The sequence below is a fragment of the Triturus cristatus genome, chromosome 1_2 (genome assembly GCF_964204655.1).
Source record: "Triturus cristatus chromosome 1_2, aTriCri1.1, whole genome shotgun sequence".
Taxonomy (NCBI): Eukaryota; Metazoa; Chordata; class Amphibia; order Caudata; family Salamandridae; genus Triturus; species Triturus cristatus.
The window spans coordinates 349,702,692-349,716,085 of record NC_140580.1 but is presented as its reverse complement, the minus strand read 5'-3'; positions in this window follow the sequence as shown (position 1 = coordinate 349,716,085).

Genomic DNA, 13,394 nt, shown 5'->3' with positions numbered 1-13,394 from the left:
CTCTTAGAATTAAAATTAGTGTGTTTAGAGTCATTTTAATGCCTGAAATTGGTCGAAATAGAAGCTTCTGAAAAGGAGAAAAAGTTTGTAAAAATGGCAATTTTGGTCACATTGAGGCTTTAAAAAGTAGTTATTCAACATGAGGCACAATCCAAATGACATTTTGAATCAATTTTTCGACAGTCCAAAAAATCAATTTTCTGATGAAAATCGATGACCCGTGACCTGTCGAATTTTCTCCAGATGGTCAGAAATTATAATTTTTTAATGTTTAACTTATTGACTGTAAATGACTATTGCATGTGAATTAGAACTCTTAGAACTAAAATTAGTGTGTTTAGAGTCATTTTAATGCCTGAAATTGGTCGAAATAGAACCTTCTGAGTAGGAGAAAAAGTCTGCAAAAATGGCAATTTTGGTCACATTGAGGCTTTAAAAAGTAGTTATTCAACAGGAGGGACAATCCAAATGACATTTTGGATCAATTTTTCGACAGTCCAAAAAAATCAATTTTCTGATGAAAAACGATGACCCGTGACCTGTCGAATTTTCTCCAGATGGTCAGAAATGGTAATTTTTTAATGTTTAACTTATTGACTGTAAATGACTATCGCATGTGAATTAGAACTCTTAGAACTAAAATTATTGTGTTTAGAGTCATTTTAATGCCTGAAATTGGTCGAAATAGAAGCTTCTGAGTAGGAGAAAAAGTCTGTAAAAATGGCAATTTTGGTCACATTGAGGCTTTAAAATGTATTTATTCAACATGAGGCACAATCCAAATTAAATTTTGAATCTATTTTTCGACAGTCCAAAAAATCAATTTTCTGATGAAAAACGATGACCCGTGACCTGTCGAATTTTCTCCAGATGGTCAGAAATGGTAACTTTTTAATAGTTAATTTTTTGACTGCAAATGACTATTGCATGTGAATTAGAACTCTTAGAATTAAAATTAGTGTGTTTAGAGTCATTTTAATGCCTGAAATTGGTCGAAATAGAAGCTTCTGAAAAGGAGAAAAAGTTTGTAAAAATGGCAATTTTGGTCACATTGAGGCTTTAAAAAGTAGTTATTCAACATGAGGCACAATCCAAATGACATTTTGAATCAATTTTTCGACAGTCCAAAAAATCAATTTTCTGATGAAAAACGATGACCCGTGACCTGTCGAATTTTCTCCAGATGGTCAGAAATTATAATTTTTTAATGTTTAACTTATTGACTGTAAATGACTATTGCATGTGAATTAGAACTCTTAGAAATAAAATTAGTGTGTTTAGAGTCATTTTAATGCCTGAAATTGGTCGAAATAGAAGCTTCTGAGTAGGAGAAAAAGTCTGCAAAAATGGCAATTTTGGTCACATTGAGGCTTTAAAATGTAGTTATTTAACATGAGGCACAATCCAAATGATATTTTGAATCAATTTTTCGACAGTCCAAAAAATCAATTTTATGATGAAAAACGATGACCCGTGACCTGTCGAATTTTCTCCAGATGGTCAGAAATTATAATTTTTTAATGTTTAACTTATTGACTGTAAATGACTATCGCATGTGAATTCGAACTCTTAGAACTAAAATTAATGTGTTTAGAGTCATTTTAATGCCTGAAATTGGTCGAAATAGAAGCTTCTGAGTAGGAGAAAAAGTCTGTAAAAATGGCAATTTTGGTCACATTGAGGCTTTGAAATGTATTTATTCAACATGAGGCACAATCCAAATGAAATTTTGAATCAATTTTTCGACAGTCCAAAAAATCAATTTTCTGATGAAAAACGATGACCCGTGACCTGTCGAATTTTCTCCAGATGGTCAGAAATGGTAATTTTTTAATGTTTAATTTTTTGACTGCAAATGACTATTGCATGTGAATTAGAACTCTTAGAATTAAAATTAGTGTGTTTAGAGTCATTTTAATGCCTGAAATTGGTCGAAATAGAAGCTTCTGAAAAGGAGAAAAAGTTTGTAAAAATGGCAATTTTGGTCACATTGAGGCTTTAAAAAGTAGTTATTCAACATGAGGCACAATCCAAATGACATTTTGAATCAATTTTTCGACAGTCCAAAAAATCAATTTTCTGATGAAAAACGATGACCCGTGACCTGTCGAATTTTCTCCAGATGGTCAGAAATGGTAATTTTTTAATGTTTAATTTTTTGACTGCAAATGACTATTGCATGTGAATTAGAACTCTTAGAATTAAAATTAGTGTGTTTAGAGTCATTTTAATGCCTGAAATTGGTCGAAATAGAAGCTTCTGAAAAGGAGAAAAAGTTTGTAAAAATGGCAATTTTGGTCACATTGAGGCTTTAAAAAGTAGTTATTCAACATGAGGCACAATCCAAATGACATTTTGAATCAATTTTTCGACAGTCCAAAAAATCAATTTTCTGATGAAAAACGATGACCCGTGACCTGTCGAATTTTCTCCAGATGGTCAGAAATTGTAATTTTTTAATGTTTAACTTATTGACTGTAAATGACTATTGCATGTGAATTAGAACTCTTAGAACTAAAATTAGTGTGTTTAGAGTCATTTTAATGCCTGAAATTGGTCTAAATAGAAGCTTCTGAGTAGGAGAAAAAGTCTGCAAAAATGGCAATTTTGGTCACATTGAGGCTTTAAAAAGTAGTTATTCAACAGGAGGGACAATCCAAATGACATTTTGGATCAATTTTTCGACAGTCCAAAAAAATCAATTTTCAGATGAAAAACGATGACCCGTGACCTGTCGAATTTTCTCCAGATGGTCAGAAATGGTAATTTTTTAATGTTTAACTTATTGACTGTAAATGACTATCGCATGTGAATTAGAACTCTTAGAACTACAATTATTGTGTTTAGAGTCATTTTAATGCCTGAAATTGGTCGAAATAGAAGCTTCTGAGTAGGAGAAAAAGTCTGTAAAAATGGCAATTTTGGTCACATTGAGGCTTTGAAATGTATTTATTCAACATGAGGCACAATCCAAATGAAATTTTGAATCAATTTTTCGACAGTCCAAAAAATCAATTTTCTGATGAAAAACGATGACCCGTGACCTGTTGAATTTTCTCCAGATGGTCAGAAATGGTAATTTTTTAATGTTTAATTTTTTGACTGCAAATGACTATTGCATGTGAATTAGAACTCTTAGAATTAAAATTAGTGTGTTTAGAGTCATTTTAATGCCTGAAATTGGTCGAAATAGAAGCTTCTGAAAAGGAGAAAAAGTTTGTAAAAATGGCAATTTTGGTCACATTGAGGCTTTAAAAAGTAGTTATTCAACATGAGGCACAATCCAAATGACATTTTGAATCAATTTTTCGACAGTCCAAAAAATCAATTTTCTGATGAAAAACGATGACCCGTGACCTGTCGAATTTTCTCCAGATGGTCAGAAATGGTAATTTTTTAATGTTTAATTTTTTGACTGCAAATGACTATTGCATGTGAATTAGAACTCTTAGAATTAAAATTAGTGTGTTTAGAGTCATTTTAATGCCTGAAATTGGTCGAAATAGAAGCTTCTGAAAAGGAGAAAAAGTTTGTAAAAATGGCAATTTTGGTCACATTGAGGCTTTAAAAAGTAGTTATTCAACATGAGGCACAATCCAAATGACATTTTGAATCAATTTTTCGACAGTCCAAAAAATCAATTTTCTGATGAAAAACGATGACCCGTGACCTGTCGAATTTTCTCCAGATGGTCAGAAATTATAATTTTTTAATGTTTAACTTATTGACTGTAAATGACTATTGCATGTGAATTAGAACTCTTAGAACTAAAATTAGTGTGTTTAGAGTCATTTTAATGCCTGAAATTGGTCTAAATAGAAGCTTCTGAGTAGGAGAAAAAGTCTGCAAAAATGGCAATTTTGGTCACATTGAGGCTTTAAAAAGTAGTTATTCAACAGGAAGGACAATCCAAATGACATTTTGGATCAATTTTTCGACAGTCCAAAAAAATCAATTTTCAGATGAAAAACGATGACCCGTGACCTGTCGAATTTTCTCCAGATGGTCAGAAATGGTAATTTTTTAATGTTTAACTTATTGACTGTAAATGACTATCGCATGTGAATTAGAACTCTTAGAACTAAAATTATTGTGTTTAGAGTCATTTTAATGCCTGAAATTGGTCGAAATAGAAGCTTCTGAGTAGGAGAAAAAGACTGTAAAAATGGCAATTTTGGTCACATTGAGGCTTTAAAATGTATTTATTCAACATGAGGCACAATCCAAATTAAATTTTGAATCAATTTTTCGACAGTCCAAAAAATCAATTTTCTGATGAAAAACGATGACCCGTGACCTGTCGAATTTTCTCCAGATGGTCAGAAATGGTAATTTTTTAATAGTTAATTTTTTGACTGCAAATGACTATTGCATGTGAATTAGAACTCTTAGAATTAAAATTAGTGTGTTTAGAGTCATTTTAATGCCTGAAATTGGTCGAAATAGAAGCTTCTGAAAAGGAGAAAAAGTTTGTAAAAATGGCAATTTTGGTCACATTGAGGCTTTAAAAAGTAGTTATTCAACATGAGGCACAATCCAAATGACATTTTGAATCAATTTTTCGACAGTCCAAAAAATCAATTTTCTGATGAAAAACGATGACCCGTGACCTGTCGAATTTTCTCCAGATGGTCAGAAATTATAATTTTTTAATGTTTAACTTATTGACTGTAAATGACTATTGCATGTGAATTAGAACTCTTAGAACTAAAATTAGTGTGTTTAGAGTCATTTTAATGCCTGAAATTGGTCGAAATAGAAGCTTCTGAGTAGGAGAAAAAGTCTGCAAAAATGGCAATTTTGGTCACATTGAGGCTTTAAAATGTAGTTATTTAACATGAGGCACAATCCAAATGAAATTTTGAATCAATTTTTCGACAGTCCAAAAAATCAATTTTATGATGAAAAACGATGACCCGTGACCTGTTGAATTTTCTCCAGATGGTCAGAAATTATAATTTTTTAATGTTTAACTTATTGACTGTAAATGACTATCGCATGTGAATTCGAACTCTTAGAACTAAAATTAGTCTGTTTAGAGTCATTTTAATGCCTGAAATTGGTCGAAATAGAAGCTTCTGAGTAGGTGAAAAAGTCTGCAAAAATGGCAATTTTGGTCACATTGAGGCTTTAAAAAGTAGTTATTCAACAGGAGGGACAATCCAAATGACATTTTGAATCAATTTTTCGACAGTCCAAAAAATCAATTTTCTGATGAAAAACGATGACCCGTGACCTGTCGAATTTTCTCCAGATGGTCAGAAATTATAATTTTTTAATGTTTAACTTATTGACTGTAAATGACTATTGCATGTGAATTAGAACTCTTAGAACTAAAATTAGTGTGTTTAGAGTCATTTTAATGCCTGAAATTGGTCGAAATAGAAGCTTCTGAGTAGGAGAAAAAGTCTGCAAAAATGGCAATTTTGGTCACATTGAGGCTTTAAAATGTAGTTATTTAACATGAGGCACAATCCAAATGAAATTTTGAATCAATTTTTCGACAGTCCAAAAAATCAATTTTATGATGAAAAACGATGACCCGTGACCTGTTGAATTTTCTCCAGATGGTCAGAAATTATAATTTTTTAATGTTTAACTTATTGACTGTAAATGACTATCGCATGTGAATTCGAACTCTGAGAACTAAAATTAGTGTGTTTAGAGTCATTTTAATGCCTGAAATTGGTCGAAATAGAAGCTTCTGAGTAGGTGAAAAAGTCTGCAAAAATGGCAATTTTGGTCACATTGAGGCTTTAAAAAGTAGTTATTCAACAGGAGGGACAATCCAAATGACATTTTGGATCAATTTTTCGACAGTCCAAAAAAATCAATTTTCTGATGAAAAACGATGACCCGTGACCTGTCGAATTTTCTCCAGATGGTCAGAAATGGTAATTTTTTAATGTTTAACTTATTGACTGTAAATGACTATCGCATGTGAATTAGAACTCTTAGAACTAAAATTAGTGTGTTTAGAGTCATTTTAATGCCTGAAATTGGTCGAAATAGAAGCTTCTGAGTAGGAGAAAAAGTCTGTAAAAATGGCAATTTTGGTCACATTGAGGCTTTAAAATGTATTTATTCAACATGAGGCACAATCCAAATGAAATTTTGAATCAATTTTTCGACAGTCCAAAAAATCAATTTTCTGATGAAAAACGATGACCCGTGACCTGTCGAATTTTCTCCAGATGGTCAGAAATGGTAATTTTTTAATAGTTAATTTTTTGACTGCAAATGACTATTGCATGTGAATTAGAACTCTTAGAATTAAAATTAGTGTGTTTAGAGTCATTTTAATGCCTGAAATTGGTCGAAATAGAAGCTTCTGAGTAGGAGAAAAAGTCTGCAAAAATGGCAATTTTGGTCACATTGAGGCTTTAAAATGTAGTTATTTAACATGAGGCACAATCCAAATGAAATTTTGAATCAATTTTTCGACAGTCCAAAAAATCAATTTTATGATGAAAAACGATGACCCGTGACCTGTTGAATTTTCTCCAGATGGTCAGAAATTATAATTTTTTAATGTTTAACTTATTGACTGTAAATGACTATCGCATGTGAATTCGAACTCTTAGAACTAAAATTAGTCTGTTTAGAGTCATTTTAATGCCTGAAATTGGTCGAAATAGAAGCTTCTGAGTAGGTGAAAAAGTCTGCAAAAATGGCAATTTTGGTCACATTGAGGCTTTAAAAAGTAGTTATTCAACAGGAGGGACAATCCAAATGACATTTTGAATCAATTTTTCGACAGTCCAAAAAATCAATTTTCTGATGAAAAACGATGACCCGTGACCTGTCGAATTTTCTCCAGATGGTCAGAAATTATAATTTTTTAATGTTTAACTTATTGACTGTAAATGACTATTGCATGTGAATTAGAACTCTTAGAACTAAAATTAGTGTGTTTAGAGTCATTTTAATGCCTGAAATTGGTCGAAATAGAAGCTTCTGAGTAGGAGAAAAAGTCTGCAAAAATGGCAATTTTGGTCACATTGAGGCTTTAAAATGTAGTTATTTAACATGAGGCACAATCCAAATGAAATTTTGAATCAATTTTTCGACAGTCCAAAAAATCAATTTTATGATGAAAAACGATGACCCGTGACCTGTTGAATTTTCTCCAGATGGTCAGAAATTATAATTTTTTAATGTTTAACTTATTGACTGTAAATGACTATCGCATGTGAATTCGAACTCTGAGAACTAAAATTAGTGTGTTTAGAGTCATTTTAATGCCTGAAATTGGTCGAAATAGAAGCTTCTGAGTAGGTGAAAAAGTCTGCAAAAATGGCAATTTTGGTCACATTGAGGCTTTAAAAAGTAGTTATTCAACAGGAGGGACAATCCAAATGACATTTTGGATCAATTTTTCGACAGTCCAAAAAAATCAATTTTCTGATGAAAAACGATGACCCGTGACCTGTCGAATTTTCTCCAGATGGTCAGAAATGGTAATTTTTTAATGTTTAACTTATTGACTGTAAATGACTATCGCATGTGAATTAGAACTCTTAGAACTAAAATTAGTGTGTTTAGAGTCATTTTAATGCCTGAAATTGGTCGAAATAGAAGCTTCTGAGTAGGAGAAAAAGTCTGCAAAAATGGCAATTTTGGTCACATTGAGGCTTTAAAAAGTAGTTATTCAACAGGAGGGACAATCCAAATGACATTTTGAATCAATTTTTCGACAGTCAAAATAATCAATTTTCTGATGAAAAACGATGACCCGTGACCTGTCGAATTTTCTCCAGATGGTCAGAAATGGTAATTTTTTAATAGTTAATTTTGTGACTGCAAATGACTATTGCATGTGAATTAGAACTCTTACAATTAAAATTAGTGTGTTTAGAGTCATTTTAATGCCTGAAATTGGTCGAAATAGAAGCTTCTGAAAAAAAGAAAAAGTTTGTAAAAATGGCAATTTTGGTCACATTGAGGCTTTAAAAAGTAGTTATTCAACATGAGGCACAATCCAAATGACATTTTGAATCAATTTTTCGACAGTCCAAAAGATCAATTTTCTGATGAAAAACGATGACCCGTGACCTGTCGAATTTTCTCCAGATGGTCAGACATGGTAATTTTTTAATGTTTAACTTATTGACTGTAAATGACTATCGCATGTGAATTAGAACTCTTAGAACTAAAATTAGTGTGTTTAGAGTCATTTTAATGCCTGAAATTGGTCGAAATAGAAGCTTCTGAGTAGGAGAAAAAGTCTGCAAAAATGGCAATTTTGGTCACATTGAGGCTTTAAAATGTAGTTATTTAACATGAGGCACAATTCAAATGAAATTTTGAATCAATTTTTCGACAGTCCAAAAAATCAATTTTATGATGAAAAACGATGACCCGTGACCTTTTGAATTTTCTCCAGATGGTCAGAAATTATAATTTTTTAATGTTTAACTTACTGACTGTAAATGACTATCGCATGTGAATTCGAACTCTTAGAACTAAAATTAGTGTGTTTAGAGTCATTTTAATGCCTGAAATTGGTCGAAATAGAAGCTTCTGAGTAGGAGAAAAAGTCTGCAAAAATGGCAATTTTGGTCACATTGAGGCTTTAATAAGTAGTTATTCAACAGGAGGGACAATCCAAATGACATTTTGGATCAATTTTTCGACAGTCCAAAAAAATCAATTTTCTGATGAAAAACGATGACCCGTGACCTGTCGAATTTTCTCCAGATGGTCAGAAATAGTAATTTTTTAATGTTTAACTTATTGACTGTAAATGACTATCGCATGTGAATTAGAACTCTTAGAACTAAAATTAGTGTGTTTAGAGTCATTTTAATGCCTGAAATTGGTCGAAATAGAAGCTTCTGAGTAGGAGAAAAAGTCTGTAAAAATGGCAATTTTGGTCACATTGAGGCTTTAAAATGTATTTATTCAACATGAGGCACAATCCAAATGAAATTTCGAATCAATTTTTCGACAGTCCAAAAAATCAATTTTCTGATGAAAAACGATGACCCGTGACCTGTCGAATTTTCTCCAGATGGTCAGAAATGGTATTTTTTTAATGTTTAATTTGTTGACTGCAAATGACTATTGCATGTGAATTAGAACTCTTAGAATTAAAATTAGTGTGTTTAGAGTCATTTTAATGCCTGAAATTGGTCGAAATAGAAGCTTCTGAGTAGGAGAAAAAGTCTGCAAAATGGCAATTTTGGTCACATTGAGGCTTTAAAAAGTAGTTATTCAACAGGAGGGACAATCCAAATGACATTTTGGATCAATTTTTCGACAGTCTAAAAAAATCAATTTTCTGATGAAAAACGATGACCCGTGACCTGTTGAATTTTCTCCAGATGGTCAGAAATGGTAATTTTTTTATGTTTAACTTATTGACTGTAAATGACTATCGCATGTGAATTAGAACTCTTAGAACTAAAATTATTGTGTTTAGAGTCATTTTAATGCCTGAAATTGGTCGAAATAGAAGCTTCTGAGTAGGAGAAAAAGTCTGTAAAAATGGCAATTTTGGTCACATTGAGGCTTTAAAATAAATTTATTCAACATGAGGCACAATCCAAATGAAATTTTGAATCAATTTTTCGACAGTCCAAAAAATCAATTTTCTGATGAAAAACGATGACCCGTGACCTGTCGAATTTTCTCCAGATGGTCAGAAATGGTAATTTTTTAATAGTTAATTTTTTGACTGCAAATGACTATTGCATGTGAATTAGAACTCTTAGAATTAAAATTAGTGTGTTTAGAGTCATTTTAATGCCTGAAATTGGTCGAAATAGAAGCTTCTGAAAAGGAGAAAAAGTTTGTAAAAATGGCAATTTTGGTCACATTGAGGCTTTAAAAAGTAGTTATTCAACATGAGGCACAATCCAAATGACATTTTGAATCAATTTTTCGACAGTCCAAAAAATCAATTTTCTGATGAAAAACGATGACCCGTGACCTGTCGAATTTTCTCCAGATGGTCAGAAATTATAATTTTTTAATGTTTAACTTATTGACTGTAAATGACTATTGCATGTGAATTAGAACTCTTAGAACTAAAATTAGTGTGTTTAGAGTCATTTTAATGCCTGAAATTGGTCGAAATAGAAGCTTCTGAGTAGGAGAAAAAGTCTGCAAAAATGGCAATTTTGGTCACATTGAGGCTTTAAAATGTAGTTATTTAACATGAGGCACAATCCAAATGAAATTTTGAATCAATTTTTCGACAGTCTAAAAAATCAATTTTATGATGAAAAACGATGACCCGTGACCTGTCGAATTTTCTCCAAATGGTCAGAAATGGTAATTTTTTAATGTTTAACTTATTGACTGTAAATGACTATCGCATGTGAATTAGAACTCTTAGAACTAAAATTAGTGTGTTTAGAGTCATTTTAATGCCTGAAATTGGTCGAAATAGAAGCTTCTGAGTAGGAGAAAAAGTCTGCAAAAATGGCAATTTTGGTCACATTGAGGCTTTAAAATGTAGTTATTTAACATGAGGCACAATCCAAATGAAATTGTGAATCAATTTTTCGACAGTCCAAAAAATCAATTTTATGATGAAAAACGATGACCCGTGACCTGTCAAATTTTCTCCAGATGGTCAGAAATGGTAATTTTTTAATGTTTAACTTATTGACTGTAAATGACTATCGCATGTGAATTAGAACTCTTAGAACTAAAATTAGTGTGTTTAGAGTCATTTTAATGCCTGAAATTGGTCGAAATAGAAGCTTCTGAGTAGGAGAAAAAGTCTGCAAAAATGGCAATTTTGGTCACATTGAGGCTTTAAAAAGTAGTTATTCAACAGGAGGGACAATCCAAATGACATTTTGGATCAATTTTTCGACAGTCCAAAAAAATCAATTTTCTGATGAAAAACGATGACCCGTGACCTGTCGAATTTTCTCCAGATGGTCAGAAATGGTAATTTTTTAATGTTTAACTTATTGACTGTAAATGACTATCGCATGTGAATTAGAACTCTTAGAACTAAAATTATTGTGTTTAGAGTCATTTTAATGCCTGAAATTGGTCGAAATAGAAGCTTCTGAGTAGGAGAAAAAGTCTGTAAAAATGGCAATTTTGGTCACATTGAGGCTTTAAAATGTATTTATTCAACATGAGGCACAATCCAAATGAAATTTCGAATCAATTTTTCGACAGTCCAAAAAATCAATTTTCTGATGAAAAACGATGACCCGTGACCTGTCGAATTTTCTCCAGATGGTCAGAAATGGTAATTTTTTAATGTTTAATTTGTTGACTGCAAATGACTATTGCATGTGAATTAGAACTCTTAGAATTAAAATTAGTGTGTTTAGAGTCATTTCAATGCCTGAAATTGGTCGAAATAGAAGCTTCTGAAAAGGAGAAAAAGTTTGTAAAAATGGCAATTTTGGTCACATTGAGGCTTTAAAAAGTAGTTATTCAACATGAGGCACAATCCAAATGACATTTTGAATCAATTTTTCGACAGTCCAAAAAATCAATTTTCTGATGAAAAACGATGACCCGTGACCTGTCGAATTTTCTCCAGATGGTCAGAAATTATAATTTTTTAATGTTTAACTTATTGACTGTAAATGACTATTGCATGTGAATTAGAACTCTTAGAACTAAAATTAGTGTGTTTAGAGTCATTTTAATGCCTGAAATTGGTCGAAATAGAAGCTTCTGAGTAGGAGAAAAAGTCTGCAAAAATGGCAATTTTGGTCACATTGAGGCTTTAAAATGTATTTATTCAACATGAGGCACAATCCAAATGAAATTTCGAATCAATTTTTCGACAGTCCAAAAAATCAATTTTCTGATGAAAAACGATGACCCGTGACCTGTCGAATTTTCTCCAGATGGTCAGAAATTATAATTTTTTAATGTTTAACTTATTGACTGTAAATGACTATTGCATGTGAATTAGAACTCTTAGAACTAAAATTAGTGTGTTTAGAGTCATTTTAATGCCTGAAATTGGTCGAAATAGAAGCTTCTGAGTAGGAGAAAAAGTCTGCAAAAATGGCAATTTTGGTCACATTGAGGCTTTAAAATGTAGTTATTTAACATGAGGCACAATCCAAATGAAATTTTGAATCAATTTTTCGACAGTCCAAAAAATCAATTTTATGATGAAAAACGATGACCCGTGACCTGTCGAATTTTCTCCAAATGGTCAGAAATGGTAATTTTTTAATGTTTAACTTATTGACTGTAAATGACTATCGCATGTGAATTAGAACTCTTAGAACTAAAATTAGTGTGTTTAGAGTCATTTTAATGCCTGAAATTGGTCGAAATAGAAGCTTCTGAGTAGGAGAAAAAGTCTGCAAAAATGGCAATTTTGGTCACATTGAGGCTTTAAAAAGTTGTTATTCAACAGGAGGGACAATCCAAATGACATTTTGGATCAATTTTTCGACAGTCCAAAAAAATCAATTTTCTGATGAAAAACGATGACCCGTGACCTGTCGAATTTTCTCCAGATGGTCAGAAATGGTAATTTTTTTATGTTTAACTTATTGACTGTAAATGACTATCGCATGTGAATTAGAACTCTTAGAACTAAAATTATTGTGTTTAGAGTCATTTTAATGCCTGAAATTGGTCGAAATAGAAGCTTCTGAGTAGGAGAAAAAGTCTGTAAAAATGGCAATTTTGGTCACATTGAGGCTTTAAAATGTATTTATTCAACATGAGGCACAATCCAAATGAAATTTTGAATCAATTTTTCGACAGTCCAAAAAATCAATTTTCTGATGAAAAACGATGACCCGTGACCTGTCGAATTTTCTCCAGATGGTCAGAAATGGTAATTTTTTAATGTTTAATTTTTTGACTGCAAATGACTATTGCATGTGAATTAGAACTCTTAGAATTAAAATTAGTGTGTTTAGAGTCATTTTAATGCCTGAAATTGGTCGAAATAGAAGCTTCTGAAAAGGAGAAAAAGTTTGTAAAAATGGCAATTTTGGTCACATTGAGGCTTTAAAAAGTAGTTATTCAACATGAGGCACAATCCAAATGACATTTTGAATCAATTTTTCGACAGTCCAAAAAATCAATTTTCTGATGAAAAACGATGACCCGTGGCCTGTCGAATTTTCTCCAGATGGTCAGAAATGGTAATTTTTTAATGTTTAACTTATTGACTGTAAATGACTATCGCATGTGAATTAGAACTCTTAGAACTAAAATTAGTGTGTTTAGAGTCATTTTAATGCCTGAAATTGGTCGAAATAGAAGCTTCTGAGTAGGAGAAAAAGTCTGCAAAAATGGCAATTTTGGTCACATTGAGGCTTTAAAAAGTAGTTATTCAACAGGAGGGACAATCCAAATGACATTTTGGATAAATTTTTCGACAGTCCAAAAAAATCAATTTTCTGATGAAAAACGATGACCCGTGACCTGTCGAATTTTCT